Source organism: Leopardus geoffroyi, chromosome B4 (assembly GCF_018350155.1).
Source record: "Leopardus geoffroyi isolate Oge1 chromosome B4, O.geoffroyi_Oge1_pat1.0, whole genome shotgun sequence".
Lineage (NCBI taxonomy): Eukaryota > Metazoa > Chordata > Mammalia > Carnivora > Felidae > Leopardus > Leopardus geoffroyi.
The window spans coordinates 54,424,682-54,439,746 of NC_059341.1; the positions used below are offsets into that span (position 1 = coordinate 54,424,682).

At 39.2% G+C, this 15,065-nt stretch overlaps 1 pseudogene; it reads right to left on the reverse strand.

The window, feature by feature from the left end:
- Positions 1–2,418: 2,418 nt before the first annotated feature.
- LOC123591799 lies at positions 2,419–3,039 on the reverse strand (annotated as a pseudogene).
- Between the last annotated feature and the right edge of the window lie 12,026 nt (positions 3,040–15,065).

Sequence of the window (15,065 nt, forward strand, 5' to 3'; positions counted from 1 at the left end):
GTCCTGGTGAGTTTTTGCTTTTCAACATAATGATAGGACATCCTTTAAATGCTTGATTTTACTTTGATGTTAAGGAGGTTGAACACACTTAGACAATATCTCCTGGGTTTAGACATCTACTAATTATAAATTCAAATTCAAAGAAAACTCCAGAACCTGACTTCAAATGCCCTGGTACTCGAAGAATTTGGTTCTGTATCACGGTCGCTTTCCAGTTCCATTTTTGTAGGTGGGGAACTTTGAAGAAAAGGTTCCCCGGGATCCAATACTGTCTGAGGAAGCCTGAGGAAGCTTCAGAGAAACAAATGGTTTCTGTTGTCTTGCTCTTTTCCCTGTTTTGTCCTGTCAGCCTTCTCTACCCCACTGACCCAGGCTAACATTTAAGGCCTTTATAACCAGAGTAGAATCTGTGCTTTCAATACTGACCATGCCTAACTAGGTGCAAAAAAAAAACAAAAAACAAAATGGTTACAAATGAATGTAGGTCCCAAAGCCTGACCAGAGAAACTGTAAGGTAACCAGGACCCTTTTATGTCTTTTCTTATTGCTTTTTCTCTTTTCTTTGCAGCTCAAGCCCTCCCCCCTCCTCCCCTCCCTGCAGCCCACTTTTTTTTCTTGTCTTTAGGTGAGGTGCCTACTCCATTCTCTGAGGGTGTTAGTAGCTAACTGGTATCATACTTCACCTAGGGTATTAGTTGATGGTAAGGATTTCCCTATCAAGGGGGATTTGTCTTTTGTTGAGGGACTTTTGAACTAAAAGTCCTTTAAAATGCAAAATTATGGATTTCAAATCATAGAAAGTATGGGGGTTAGTTAGGATAGAAGTTTGGCTCAAGCAAGACCTGTTGCTTATTCAGATCATTCATATTTCTGGAAGTGGAGGCATGTATTCAATAAAAGAAAATTCATTATCACAACTAGTTTTATCATAGTTATATGTGTGTGGGGCCACAGCCCCCCAGCCCTCGGGTAAGCTCACACTAATTATTTCAGCAATTCAGTTCATAGGTCCCATATTCACATGTTTATAGGATAATCAAAATGAAGATGGAAAAAGAGAATTTTATTATAACTTTTTGATAAAATTAATTTTCCTTTTAATAAATGCTATCCTTGATTTCCTTTGCATCATTGGTTATTGGAGCAAGAAGGGTATCTTGTGATACAAATCCCATTTAGCATTTCGGTAGATTGTTGTCATTATTCTATTTCCCTTTTTGTTTGAACTTTTCTCCACATTGTACTGAGTTCACTTTTGTTACCTACCTTTACCTTCCTCCCACCCCCTCTCTTTTTATATCCTTTTTGTTTGCTATCAATAACAAAATTACCCACTATCATACCATATCATTCCTTTGTTTATGTACAGTTACCATGGTTATGAAAGCTATCAATGACTAAACACCCAAGATGGCCAAGTACCTTCCATATTTTATTTCTACTCTTTAATAAATCCCTACAATTATCATCCCTGTTCTACAAAGGGTGTAAGATACCACACCCTATCAACTTTATCATACTGTGTTAAATTGTAGCTTTATATTAAAGTTCATTCATTCATTTTTGTTCATTATTCATAGAATACATTTATGCTTTTTTTTCAGAGGAATATTTCAATTATTCAGTAGAAGATATGGAAAATGAATAAAGCAGAACAGTTAGTAAGGTCTTGTAAGCACATCTCAACACCAGGGAGGCAGGTGGATGCTGGTGGAGAACGGCATCTAAATTAACTGGCTCCGTGTTGGCAATCCAGTTATCAATAGAGATGTCATCTGCATTCAGTCTTTAACTGGATGTAATCACTTATTCATTGAAATCTTTACTGAGCGAACTACTATGCTCGGCCTATGCTAATCATCTCCAGCATACTCAATCTATGAGAATAAAGTTATAGTTTTGACCTTTGTCTATCATCAATGATAGGCTCTCACTCTTACCTCGAAGCACAAGTCAGCTTGGCTGCTCAAGTTGAAGATCGATAATTCTATAGCAAAATGTAAAGATGATCTGCAGACAGAAACAGCTGGCCCAGGGGACATACCATAATGCACAAGTAAAAGCCTAATGGACCCAGAAATGAGAAAGATACCAAAGGATTAAATAGAACCAACCCACATGTTAATGCAAAAATCCAAGCAAACCTACACAGAACAAGTCCCATTGAAACAATATTATAAAATTTTCCTCATGCTATTTACGATTTTAAAGTAAATTTACTTAAAAGCAACCAAGGAATTCTTTACTTAATACTGTCGTAATATAAAAGTTCATTCAAACTATGAAACTGAGCTTTATGACAACCTAGAAATAGGAACTAAAAGAAGGAAAACATAATGCCTTAGAGATCAGGAAACATTGACACAATTCAGCTGTTAAAAGCAGTTCAATATTCATCTAGTGAATACAGTTTGGATGTCAGTATACACGATATATATGTTCTTTGGGGAGGTGAGAGACCCTTAGACTATTCAGATTCTTCTTCCAAATGATGGTCCTGTAGAGCTTCTTCCAGAGGCTGGTTTTTGGTTTTGGTTTTGGTTTTTTGTTTTTTTCCAACATTGTTTGAGGTTTGACACCTGCAGGTTCAGGTTCCCAGGAAACATGACTCTCTTCCTTTTGAGTCCTTGCTTCTCCTACTTGTCTTAAAATGATACCTTCTGTCGATGAAACCTTCTCTGTTACCACAAATATCTTCTCTTCATCTGTTTCTCTGAGTTTCTGTAGTTTAATGTACTTCTCCACAAACTGTTGACAGGTAGACCTGAAGTTTGGATTTAACAGATCAAAAATTTTCTGACCAGATTCATGGCTGAACAAAATTTCACTCTAATCTGATCTTCGGGGTACAACGTGTCCTGGATGGCAGCTTTGGCTTTGTTGCATTGTAAGCGGGGCCTTCAGAAGACCAACTCTCTCAGTGGGGGAAAGGCGTTATATATGTCAAACCAGGGGGCTTCTCCTCAACACCCTAGCCCCAATCAGGTCCTAAGTCTGTAAGAAAACCCTCCCCATGGTCTCTAGCTGGCTTCCCACCATGGCTGGCACATCTGAATACATTTATTTAACAATATATATTGAATGTCTGTTGTGTTCAATAAATGGCTTAAATATTGTGGCAGTTACAGAGATGACTCATACACCCTTGTCCCCAGGTAGTTTATAGGCTAGATGAGGAAATAACACATGTGCATACGCAACAAAAATACAAGGTAGAAGCTATAAACCTCTTCCAGATGTTCTCGAAATTCTGACCACTAAAGTATTCATGAAATACCAAAGTGGGCCGAATAAACATTTGTTCCAAGTTTGGCATTCATCAGAATTACCTGATTACTTTTGCCACTTTATAGGTCAACATTATACATTTGGATTTATCAAAATAATTTATATCAATAAAATATTGTTTCTTTTAATTAGTGAGGTTCCACATAAGTTTACTAGGGGGTGGGGAGGAGAGTTTTGCTGCTAAAAAGTTTTGAAAATGTACTGTGAGTTTATGCCCTTCTTTTTTAAAGCCCTTTCTGATGTTCCTAAGGAGATGTGCTCTTGTCCACCTCTGTGGAGAATGGTAACATTTTCTTCTTCTCTAGTAAGGCTTAATAGATTCCACTTTGACTAATCCCTCTTTAGGTAAACATTTTGTGTTTCCTAGGAGAGCATACACAATGCTCTCTTTATATTTACATGCCATTTGGTGCCCAGCACGTAGAAGGGACTCAACAGACACTGGAAGAACAATTGAGAAAACAAACTGACTCTGAGCCCTTACCTTGCTTTGCTCCTTGTCTGTTTGCACGTCTTTCTATCGACAAGGAGCTTCTCCTGTTCTTGAGTCAGGGCCTTCACCGTGTCTCTCACCTGGTGTGTGGGGACATGAATATCAGGTAACCATTTGGTCACCACAGAAGAAATGAAGGACTCGGACTTCTGTCTTGAGCTCTTCTACTGGTGCTCCTCTGGGCCCAGACCTCCACTTGTCTCTGGGATGCGATGCTCAAATCCCGAGATGAAGGTGATCCTGTTGTAAACCCTGAGTACCCAAGATTCCTCGTTCTAGAGCACAATCTAGAAACAGTTTTTCTTTTCTCTCTAGGTATCACTTTAAGAAAGTTTCTGCTGATTGCTTCCAAGTTGTTTTCACTCAATTAAGATGGCTTCCTAGTTGTTTTCACTCAATTAAGAGATCAGAATCTAATCTTTTCTAGACAAGAGGCAGCTGTTATTGATCATAAACTTTGGATCTAGGTCAGAAGTTGGCAGACTTTTTCTGTAAAGGGGCTGACAGTCAATATTTTAGACAGGCCATGTGGATTCTGTGGCAACTCCTCAATTCTGCCACTGTAGTGTGAAAGCAGCGACAGACAAGATGTACAAGAATAAGCATGGCTGTTCCAATAAAACTTTATTTGTGAACCCTGGGATCTGAATTTCACATAATTTTCACATCACAAAGTATTTTTTCTTCTTTTGTTGTTTAACCATTAATAATTGTTAAAACCATTCTTACCTCACAATAGTATTTCCTTGGGGCAAAACTACCATATCCTGCAATGAAGAAGCCTTAGTAAAAACTCACTTTTTACTCTGGGCCTTGGGGTAGAATGTCTCTTTCCTTTAAAGAGATATATATATATATATATATATATATATATATATATATTTATCATTATATATAATTATAATATTATATATTATATATTACATATGTTATACAATTATAATTATATATTATATAATTATAATTATATATTTTATAATTATATATAATTATTTATAATATATAATATTATATATATAATATATATAATTATATATATATAATCTACCAGTACTGAATGATTATGTTATTCGATGAAAGAAAGAACTAGTATGATTTCTCCTGGAGAAAATTTGAAGGACAGGCATGGGAAGAGGTCAATATTTGTGCTATTTGATAGAAATAATAGTTTTCCAGCAAAGGAAAGAAATTCATTTGTGTGGCTCCAGAGGTCTAAACCAGGACCAACGGAAGAAAGTCATAGGATGGAGGTGTTTTGTTCAATATAAGAGATACAAAAATGATAGCTATCTGCTTTTGAAAGAGGCTGCCTTCTGAGGTAGTGATCTTCTCTCACATACCCTCTTAAATACCTTACACTCTTCCTGCTGCTCAGATTCTATGATTTATACTTTTTTTCAGAGGAGAGATTCCATAACATTCCTGGATCACCAGTTCTCACATTTCCTAACGGCGAGAAAGGAGTCTGATCTTCTTTGCTGTGGTCATATCTGAAATCCATCCTCTCTTGTGCTGTTTTATTTATTCTCTTCTTCCAAATCCTCTGCTCCTAGCTCCTGTTAAGCCTTTGCTGCACCATAAGTGGTAACAATGATTACTTCTCAAGGTGAGTAACATAGAATAGGCTTAGGAAAAAAGGAAGAGAGCTAGGCAGGGGAAGATATCCCCAGTAAGCGGAATACCCTGAGTGAAAGTAAAAAAGGGAAAGAACCAAATAAGACAGAGAGCCGGATCACCTGCCTGAAACAGGAGGCTGGAGTTTGGGGGTAACAGGAAATGAAGGGAAGTGACGGGGGTAGAGGAGGCACCTTCACCTTTCCAGCTGTACCTTCTCTGTCAGCACTTTCTTACTGATGGCCAGGATGTCATTTCCAGCTCCAGGATGCATGCCTCATGGCCTCCTTGTTGCCAGCTCAGGGTGTCCCTCTCTTCTGTGAGCTCCCCGTGAGACTGAGAAAGCCCCTGGAATGAAGCTTCCCCAAAAGAAAGAAGTTGATACTGTCTCTCAAAAAATGGAACACGGGCTTAAGTGGAGTATACCAGAGTTTGACTGTTCTCACCTCCTTCTCTGTCACCTTGTTTGAAAAAGACACTGGGTGTGATGCTAAGTGAAATAAGCCATACAGAGAAAGACAGATACCATATGGTTTCACTCTTATGTGGATCCTGAGAAACTTAACAGAAACCCATGGGGGAGGGGAAGGAAAAAAAAAAAGAGGTTAGAGTGGGAGAGAGCCAAAGCATAAGAGACTGTTAAAAACTGAGAACAAACTGAGGGTTGATGGGGGGTGGGAGGGAGGGGAGGGTGGGTGATGGGTATTGAGGAGGGCACCTTTTGGGATGAGCACTGGGTGTTGTATGGAAACCAATTTGACAATAAATTTCATATATTAATAAAAAAAAGATAAAAAAAAAGACACTGGAAGGTCACATTCACTTACTAGTGAATACAGCCATCTCCACCCTACCTCAGACTCCTGTGCTCAAAGAACTGAGTCTCATCACATTTGGGAGGTGTCTCCGGTCACATCAAGTTTAATTCCACTTGTTACCCTTTAAAAGCTATTTAAAAATTTTTTTAATGTTTATTTATTTTTGAGAGAGAGAGAGACAGAGAGACAGAGCACGAGTTGGGGAGGGGCAGAAAGAGAGAGAGAGAGAGAGAAGGAATCCAAAGCAGGCTCAAGGCTCTGAGATCCAAGCTGTCAGCACACAACTCGACACAGGGCTCAAACCCACAAACCGTGAGATCACAACATGAGCCCAAGTCAGATGCCCAACTGACTGAGCCACTCAGGTGCCCCTTAAAAGCCATTTTTGATGCCAAAACTAACTTTTGTCTGTTTGTTTTTTATATATTTATTTTGAGAGAGAGAGAGAGAGAGAGAGAGAGAGAGAGAGAGAACATGACCAGGGAAGGGGCAGAGAGCAAGGGAGACACAGAATCTGAAGTAGGCTCCAGGCTCCGAGCTCCAAGCTGTCAGTACAGAGCTCAACATGGGACTCAAACCCATGAACCATGAGATCACTACCTGAGCCTAAGTCGGTTGCTTAATCCATGGAGCCACCCAGGTGCTCCAATGCCAGAACCATCTTTTTTTTGTCATTTTTTTGTGATGTTAAATTTTTTCATTCAAGAATATCCTATTTTTCACATAATTTGTTTGCTATTGTTTTTGTAATTTTCTTCATTTCCTTCCCCGTATTCTTTTTTAAATACTTTATAGATTTCTGTTTATATTATGAATGGGATTTTTCCTAACTCCTCAGGTTATTTATAGCAAGAATGGTTACTATTTATCTGTTTACTTTGTTATACAATAACTTTCCCAATTTTATTTTTCTGTTGAATAATATTTTTCTAGAATATTTTAGGTTTGCCAGCTATGCAATCAACTCACCAACAAAAACCAAATAATTTTTGTTATTCCAAAATTTATAAATATTATTTGACTTTTTCTCTCAGTGTATATTTTACATCCTTCAGTATAATAGTGAGTAATCACAGTGCTAGCAGGTATCCCTTTCTAATTACAATTCTAATTGTAATTAAAGTATTTATTAACATTTCACAAATTATATTTGTATTTATATTTGCTTTGGATTGTGATAATATTTATCATATTTAGGTAATTTTCTTAAATTCCTGTTTATTGGGGTTCTAATTAGGCAAGTCTTCTGAATTTCTTTTTGAAGTATATTTTCAGTATTTTAATGATGTAAATGTATACATTTTTCTCTAGTTTTTTGAGGAAATGAGTTATGCTAGTATAATCCTTGGGAACAATGATAGCTTTATTTGGCAATGTGTTTGAGTATTTCTTTTTAGAAAATTTGTCTTGTAACAATAAATAAGATTTTATCCTCTTTATAGGTTTTAATATTGAAGTTATGATGGCTTCATAAAATTGGGAAGTTGTACATTCCCTCGAACTACAGTAACCTAGAATTCGTCATTTATTTATTAGTTACATAGCTTCCATTTTTAAAAAATTTTTTTTCAATATATGAAGTTTATTGTCAAATTGGTTTTCATACAACACACAGTGCTCATCCCAAAAGGTGCCCTCCTCAATACCCATCACCCACCCTCCCCTCCCTCCCACCCTCCATCAATCCTCAGTTTCTTCTCAGTTTTTAACAGTCTCTTATGTTTTGGCTCTCTTCCACTCTAACCTCTTTTTTTTTCCTTCCCCTCCCCCATGGGTTTCTGTTAAGTTTTTCAGGATCCACATAAGAGTGAAACCATATGCTATCTGTCTTTCTCTGTATGGCTTATTTCACTTAGCATCACACTCTCCAGTTCCATCCATGTTGCTACAAAGGGCCATATTTCATTCTTCCTCATTGCCATGTAGTACTCCATTGTGTATATAAACCACAATTTTTTTTATCCATTCATAAGTTGATGTACATTTAGGCTCTTTCCGTAATTTGGCTATTGTTGAGAGTGCGGCTATAAACATTGGGGTACAAGTGCCTCTATGCATCAGTACTCCTGCATCCCTTGGGTAAATTCCCAGCAGTGCTACTGCTGGGTCATAGGGTAGGTCTATTTTTAATTTTTTGAGGAACCTCCACACTGTTTTCCAGAGTGGCTGCACCAATTTGCATTCCCACCCACAGTGCAAGAGGGTTCCCATTTCTCCACATCCTCTCCAGCCTCTATAGTCTCCTGATTTGTTCATTTTGGCCACTCTGACTAGCGTGAGGTGATATCTGAGTGTGGTTTTGATTTGTATTTCCCTGATGAGGAGCGACGTTGAGCATCTTTTCATGTGCCTGTTGGCCATCCGGATGTCTTCTTTAGAGAAGTGTCTATTCATGTTTTCTGCCCATTTCTTCACTGGGTTATTTGTTTTTCGGGTGTGGAGTTTGGTGAGCTCTTTATAGATTTTGGGTACTAGCCCTTTGTCCGATATGTCATTTGCAAATATCTTTTCCCATTCCGTTGGTTGCCTTTTAGTTTTGTTGGTTGTTTCCTTTGCTGTGCAGAAGCTTTTTATCTTCATAAGGTCCCAGTAGTTCATTTTTGCTTTTAATTCCCTTGTCTTTGGGGATGTGTCAAGTAAGAAATTGCTACGGCTGAGGTCAGAGAGGTCTTTTCCTGCTTTCTACTCTAGGGTTTTGTTGGTTTCCTGTCTCACATTCAGGTCCTTTATCCATTTTGAGTTTATTTTTGTGAATGGTGTGAGAAAGTGTGTAGTTTCAATCTTCTGCATGTTGCTGTCCAGTTCTCCCAGCACCATTTGTTAAAGAGACTGTCTTTTTTCCATTGGATATTCTTTCCTGCTTTGTCAAAGATTAGTTGGCCATACGTTTGTGGATCTAGTCCTGGGATTTCTATTCTATTCCATTGGTCTATGTGTCTGTTTTTGTGCCAATACCATACTGTCTTGATGATTACAGCTTTGTAGTAGAGGCTAAAGTCTGGGATTGTGATGCCTCCTGCTTTGGTCTTCTTCAAAATTACTTTGGCTATTCGGGGCCTTTTGTAGTTCCATATGAATTTTAGGATTGCTTGTTCTAGTTTCGAGGAGAATTCTGGTGCAATTTTGATTGGGATTGCATTGAATGTGTAGATAGCTTTGGGTAGTATTGACATTTTGACAATATTTACTCTTCCAGTCCATGAGCATGGAATGTTTTTCCATTTCTTTATATCTTCTTCAATTTCCTTCATAAGCTTTCTATAGTTTTCAGCATACAGATCCTTTACATCTTTGGTTAGATTTATTCCTAGGTATTTTATGCTTCTTGGTGCAATTGTGAATGGGATCAGTTTCTTTATTTGTCTTTCTGTCGCTTCATTGTTAGTGTATAAGAATGCAACTGATTTCTGTACATTGATTTTGTATCCTGCAACTTTGCTAAATTCATGTATCAGTTCTAGCAGACTTCTGGTGGAGTCTATCGGATTTTCCATGTATAATATCATGTCATCTGCAAAAAGTTTAAGCTTAACTTCATCTTGCCAATTTTGATGCCTTTGATTTCCTTTTGTTGTCTGATTGCTGACTCTAGATCTTCCAAAACTATGTTAAACAACAGCAGTGAGAGTGTACATCCCTGTCATGTTCCTGATCTTAGGGAAAAAGCTCTCAGTTTTTCCCCATTGAGGATGATGTTAGCTGTGGGCTTTTCATAAATGGCTTTTATGATCTTTAGTCATATTCCTTCTATCCCGACTTTCTCGAGGGTTTTTATTAAGAAACATTGCTGAATTTTGTCAAAGGCCTTTTCTGCATCGATTGACAGGATCATATGGTTCTTATTTTTTCTTTTATTAATGTGATGTATCACGTTGATTGATTTGCGAATGTTGAACCAGCCCTACATCCCAGGAATGAATCCCACTTGATCATGGTGAATAATTCTTTTTATATGCTGTTGAATTCGATTTGCTAGTATCTTATTGAGAATTTTTGCATCCATATTCGTCAGGAATATTGGCCTGTAGTTCTCTTTTTTAGTGGGTCTCTGTCTGGTTTAGGAATCAAAGTCATACTGGCTTCATAGAATGAGTCTGGAAGTTTTCCTTCCCTTTCTATTTTTTGGAATAGCTTGAGGAGGATAGGTATTATCTCTGCTTTAAACGTCTGGTAGAACTTCCCTGGGAAGCCATCTGGTCCTGGACTCTTATTTGTTGGGAGATTTGTGATGATTGATTCAATTTCTTCGCTGGTTATGGGTCTGTTCAAGCTTTCTATTTCCTCCTGATTGAGTTTTGGAAGTGTGTGGGTGTTTAGGAATTTGTCCATTTCTTGCAGGTTGTCCAGTTTGTTGGCATATAATTTTTCATAGTATTCCCTGATAATTGCTTGTATCTCTGAGGGATTGGTTGTAATAATTCCATTTTCATTCATGATTTTATCTATTTGGGTCATCTCCCTTTTTTTTTTTGAGAAGCATGGCTAGAGGTTTATCAATTTTGCTTTTTTTTTTTTCAAAAAAAAAACAACTCTTGGTTTCGTTGATCTGCTCTACAGTTTTTTTAGACTCTATATTGTTTATTTCTGCTCTGATCTTTATTATTTCTCTTCTTCGGCTGGATTTAGGCTGTCTTTGCTGTTCTGCTTCTATTTCCTTTAGGTGTGCTGTTAGATTTTATATTTGGGCTTTTTCTTGTTTCTTGAGATAGGCCTGAATTGCAATGTATTTTCCTCTCAGGACTGCCTTCGCTGCATCCCAAAGCGTTTGGATTGTTGTATTTTCATTTTCGTTTGTTTCCATATATTTTTAAATTTCTTCTCTAATTGCCTGGTTGACCCACTCATTCGTTAGTAGGGTGTTCTTTAACCTCCATGCTTTTGGAGGTTTTCCAGACTTTTTCCTGTGGTTGATTTCAAGCTTCATAGCATTGTGGTCTGAAAGTATGCATGGTATGATTTCAATTCTTGTATACCTATGAAGGGCTGTTTTGTGACCCAGCATATGATCTATCTTGGAGAATGTTCCATGTGCACTCGAGAAGAAAATATATTCTGTTGCTTTGGGATGCAGAGTTCAAAATATATCTGTCAAGTCTATCTGATCCAATGTCTCATTCAGGGCCCTTGTTTCTTTATTGACCGTGTGCCTAGATGATCTATCCATTTCTGTAAGTGGAGTGTTAAAGTCCCTTGCAATTACCACATTTTTATCAATAAAGTTGCTTATGTTTGTGAGTAATTGTTTTATATATTTGGGGGCTTCCATATTCGGCGCATAGACATTTATAATTGTTAGCTCTTCCTGATGGATAGACCCTGTGATTATTATATAATGCCCTTCTTCATCTCTTGTTACAGCCTTTAATTTAAAGTCTAGTTTGTCTGATATAATTATGGCTACTCCAGCTTTCTTTTGGCTTCCAGTAGCATGATAAATAGTTCTCCATCCCCTCACTCTCAATCTGAAGGTGTCCTCAGGTCTAAAATGAGTCTCTTGTAGACAGCAAATAGATGGCTCTTGCTTTTGTATCCATTCTGATACCCTATGTCTTTTGGTTGGCGCATTTAGTCCATTTACATACAGTGTTATTATAGAAAGATACGGGTTTAGAGTCATTGTGATATCCATAGGTTTCATGCTTGTAGCGATGTCTCTGGTACTTTGTCTCACAGGATCCCCCTTAGGATCTCTTGTAGGGCTGGTTTAGTGGTGACAAATTCCTTCAGTTTTTGTTTGTTTGGGAAGACCTTTATCTCTCCTTCTATTCTAAATGACAGACTTGCTGGATAAAAGATTCTTGGCTGTATATTTTTTTTCTGTTAATCACATTGAAGATCTCCTGTCATTCCTTTCTGGCCTGCCAAGTTACAGTAGAGAGATCGGTCACGAGACTTATAGGTCTCCCTTTATATATTAGAGCACATTTATCTATAGCTGCTTTCAGAATTTTCTCTTTATCCTTGTATTTTGCCGGTTTCACTATATGTTGTGCAGAAGATCGATTCAAGTTCCATCTGAAGGGAGTTCTCTGTGCCTCTTGGATTTCAATGGCTTTTCCTTCCCCAGATCCGGGAAGTTCTCAGCTATTATTTCTTCAACTACACCTTCAGCACCTTTCCCTCTCTCTTCCTCCTCTGGAATACCAATTATGTGTATATTATTTCTCCTTAGTGCATCACTTAATTCTGTAATTTTCCCCTCATATTCTTGAATTTTTTATCTCTCTTTTTCTCAGCTTCTTCTTTTTCCATAATTTTATCTTCTAGTTCACCTATTCTCTCCTCTGCCTCTTCAATCCGAGCTGTAGTTGTCTCCATTTTATTTTACAGCTCGTTGATAGCATTTTTTAGCTCCTCCTGGCTGTTCCTTAGTCCCTTGATCTCTGTGGCAAGAGATTCTCTGCTGTCCTTTATACTGTTTTCAAGCCCAGTGATTAATTTTATAACTATTATTCTAAATTCACTTTCTTTTATATTATTTAAATCCTTTTTGATCAGTTCATTAGCTGTTGTTATTTTCTGGACGTTTTTCTGAGGGGAATTCTTCTGTTTCATCATTTTGGATAGTTCCTGGAGTGGTGCGGAACTGCGGGGCACTTCCCCTGTGCTGTCTTGAATAACTTGCGTTGGTGGGCGGGGCCACAGTCAGACCTGATGTCTACCCCCAGCCCACCGCTGGGGCCACAGTCAGACTGGTGTGTGCCTTCTCTTCCCCTCTCCTAGGGGCGGGATTCACTGTGGGGTGGCGTGGCCCGTCTGGGCTACTTGCACACTGCCAGGCTTGTGGTGCTGGAGATCTGGCATATTAGCTGGGGTGGATCAGCAAGGTGCACAGGGGCGGGAGGGACAGATTCAGCTAGCTTTTCCTTCAGAGATCTGCTTCGGGAGGGGCCCTGTGGCACCAGGAGGGAGTCAGACCCGCTGGAGGGATGGATCAGAACCATCTTAATAAGTGCATGTACATCTCCCTTTTTCCCTCTTCTTGGGGTTCAGATTTTGGATCCTGGGTGAGCAGCCAGGCCACTGGCCCAGCTCCCATTTTGCAGGGCTTTTCTCAGCTCTGCGTGCTCCTGCCTGGTGGCTGCCAGAGTCTTCTGGAGCCCCAGCAATGGATCTTCAGCTTGGTCACTGGACACTCCACCTGTAGCTTCACCTGCAAGGGTCCTTCCTCTCATGCTGGTTCTCATCCAGCTGGTGCAACAGGGGGCAGGATGAGGAGGAGTTTGTGCTTGTGCTTGTGAAGCACCCATCAGGTCCCATCCCCATCACTCTGCTGATGCATTCTGGGACTGGGAAGTTACATCAGTACAGACTATACAGAGGTGAGTAAGGGGAGTCTTGGTGCACTACTAAATCCTGCCCACCACCAATCCCATGCAGTAGTCTAACACTCTTGGAAGAAATCTTTTTCAAACCACGCAGACAAAAGGGATGGTTCCCTTAATTTTACTTTCTGTATTCTGGAATCAGACAGATGAGAGTTTCAATCTCCAACACAATTTTTACTAGCTATATCACTTTGAATTAGTTACTTAACTTCTCTGAGTCTCTGTTTTCATTTGTAAAGTGATCTCTTAGCTTGAATTGTTGAAAGGTAATTGTGAGAGTAACAGATGTAAAAACAACATGGGGTAGGAGCTTGCACATCTCAGACTTAGTAAGATGTAAACATATTTTTCCTATTCTTGTATTGATCCCATGTGTTTAGAGGGTTCTAGAAGGCAAGAAATTACCTACATCACAGGAAAACTACTTATTGTTCACTTCCTGAGCCTTCCTCAAGTCTGTCTTCTTGTCTGGGGAATGGACATTGTCACTTCTTTTCCTTCAGGAAGTCCTTGCAAACATCTGGGCCCACTCTCTAATTCTTCCCTATAAAATAAGAATACAGGGCACATATAAATTTAAAATTTTCTAGTACCCACTTATAAAAACTAATAAGAAACAGGTGAAATTCATTTTGATATTTTACCTAACCTAGTCTATCCAAAATATTATAATTTCCAAATGTAATCTATGTAAAAGTCATTAAGATCTTTTGTATTTTTTAAAATATGAAGTTTTCAAAATCCTTTGTGTAGTTTACCCACACAGCACATCTCAGTTTACACCAGTCACATTTCAAGCACTCAAGAGCCACCTGTGGGCAGCACCTCTGGTATTGGATGATGCAATTCTGGGGCCCTACCATCTTCTCTCACATCCCACCTGTCCTGGAAGTGGGCATCACCCTTCCCTTCCTCTGAACATTACTTCCCTGGAGTGGTCTCCCTCCACCCTTTGGGTTTTCCTGTAGAACCTAGGACAGAACATCACACCTAGGAGAAGGAATGCTTGAAAAGCACTTATGAAATCTTGAGTGACATTGGCCTGTGGGTGGCTTACTTTCCTGTTTCCATGTTTCTGTCTGTGTTAGATGGAGACTTTCTTCATGTGTAACTCCCAGTGAGGTCCTCAGTTGAGAACATAGCTGAGCAGAGGGTAAAGTGAGAAGGGGCCCTTGCTATGTGCCCTCCCACTTCCTTGCCCAGGAGCAGCTCTGTTGCTCTGTCGTCATCGGCAGCACAGAGGCCTTGGGGATAACTGGCAGGATGTCAGTGTCACCATCAGTCTCCCCCAGGGTCATCAGTTCAGCCATGGGCTTTGGCTCTTGGAATTGGGAAGGGGGACTCTGCCCACATACCTGATCCTGGGGTTTCACATGTTGGAACTGATAGAGCTGGACTGTGGGTCTGGGCAGGTAGCCAGCTGTGGAAAGAGGAATGGACCCAGGATCCCAATATAATCCTAGACCCTCAAGTGCTTGGCACGTCCCCTTTCCCCTTGATGTATCTTACCACCCACTGACCTTG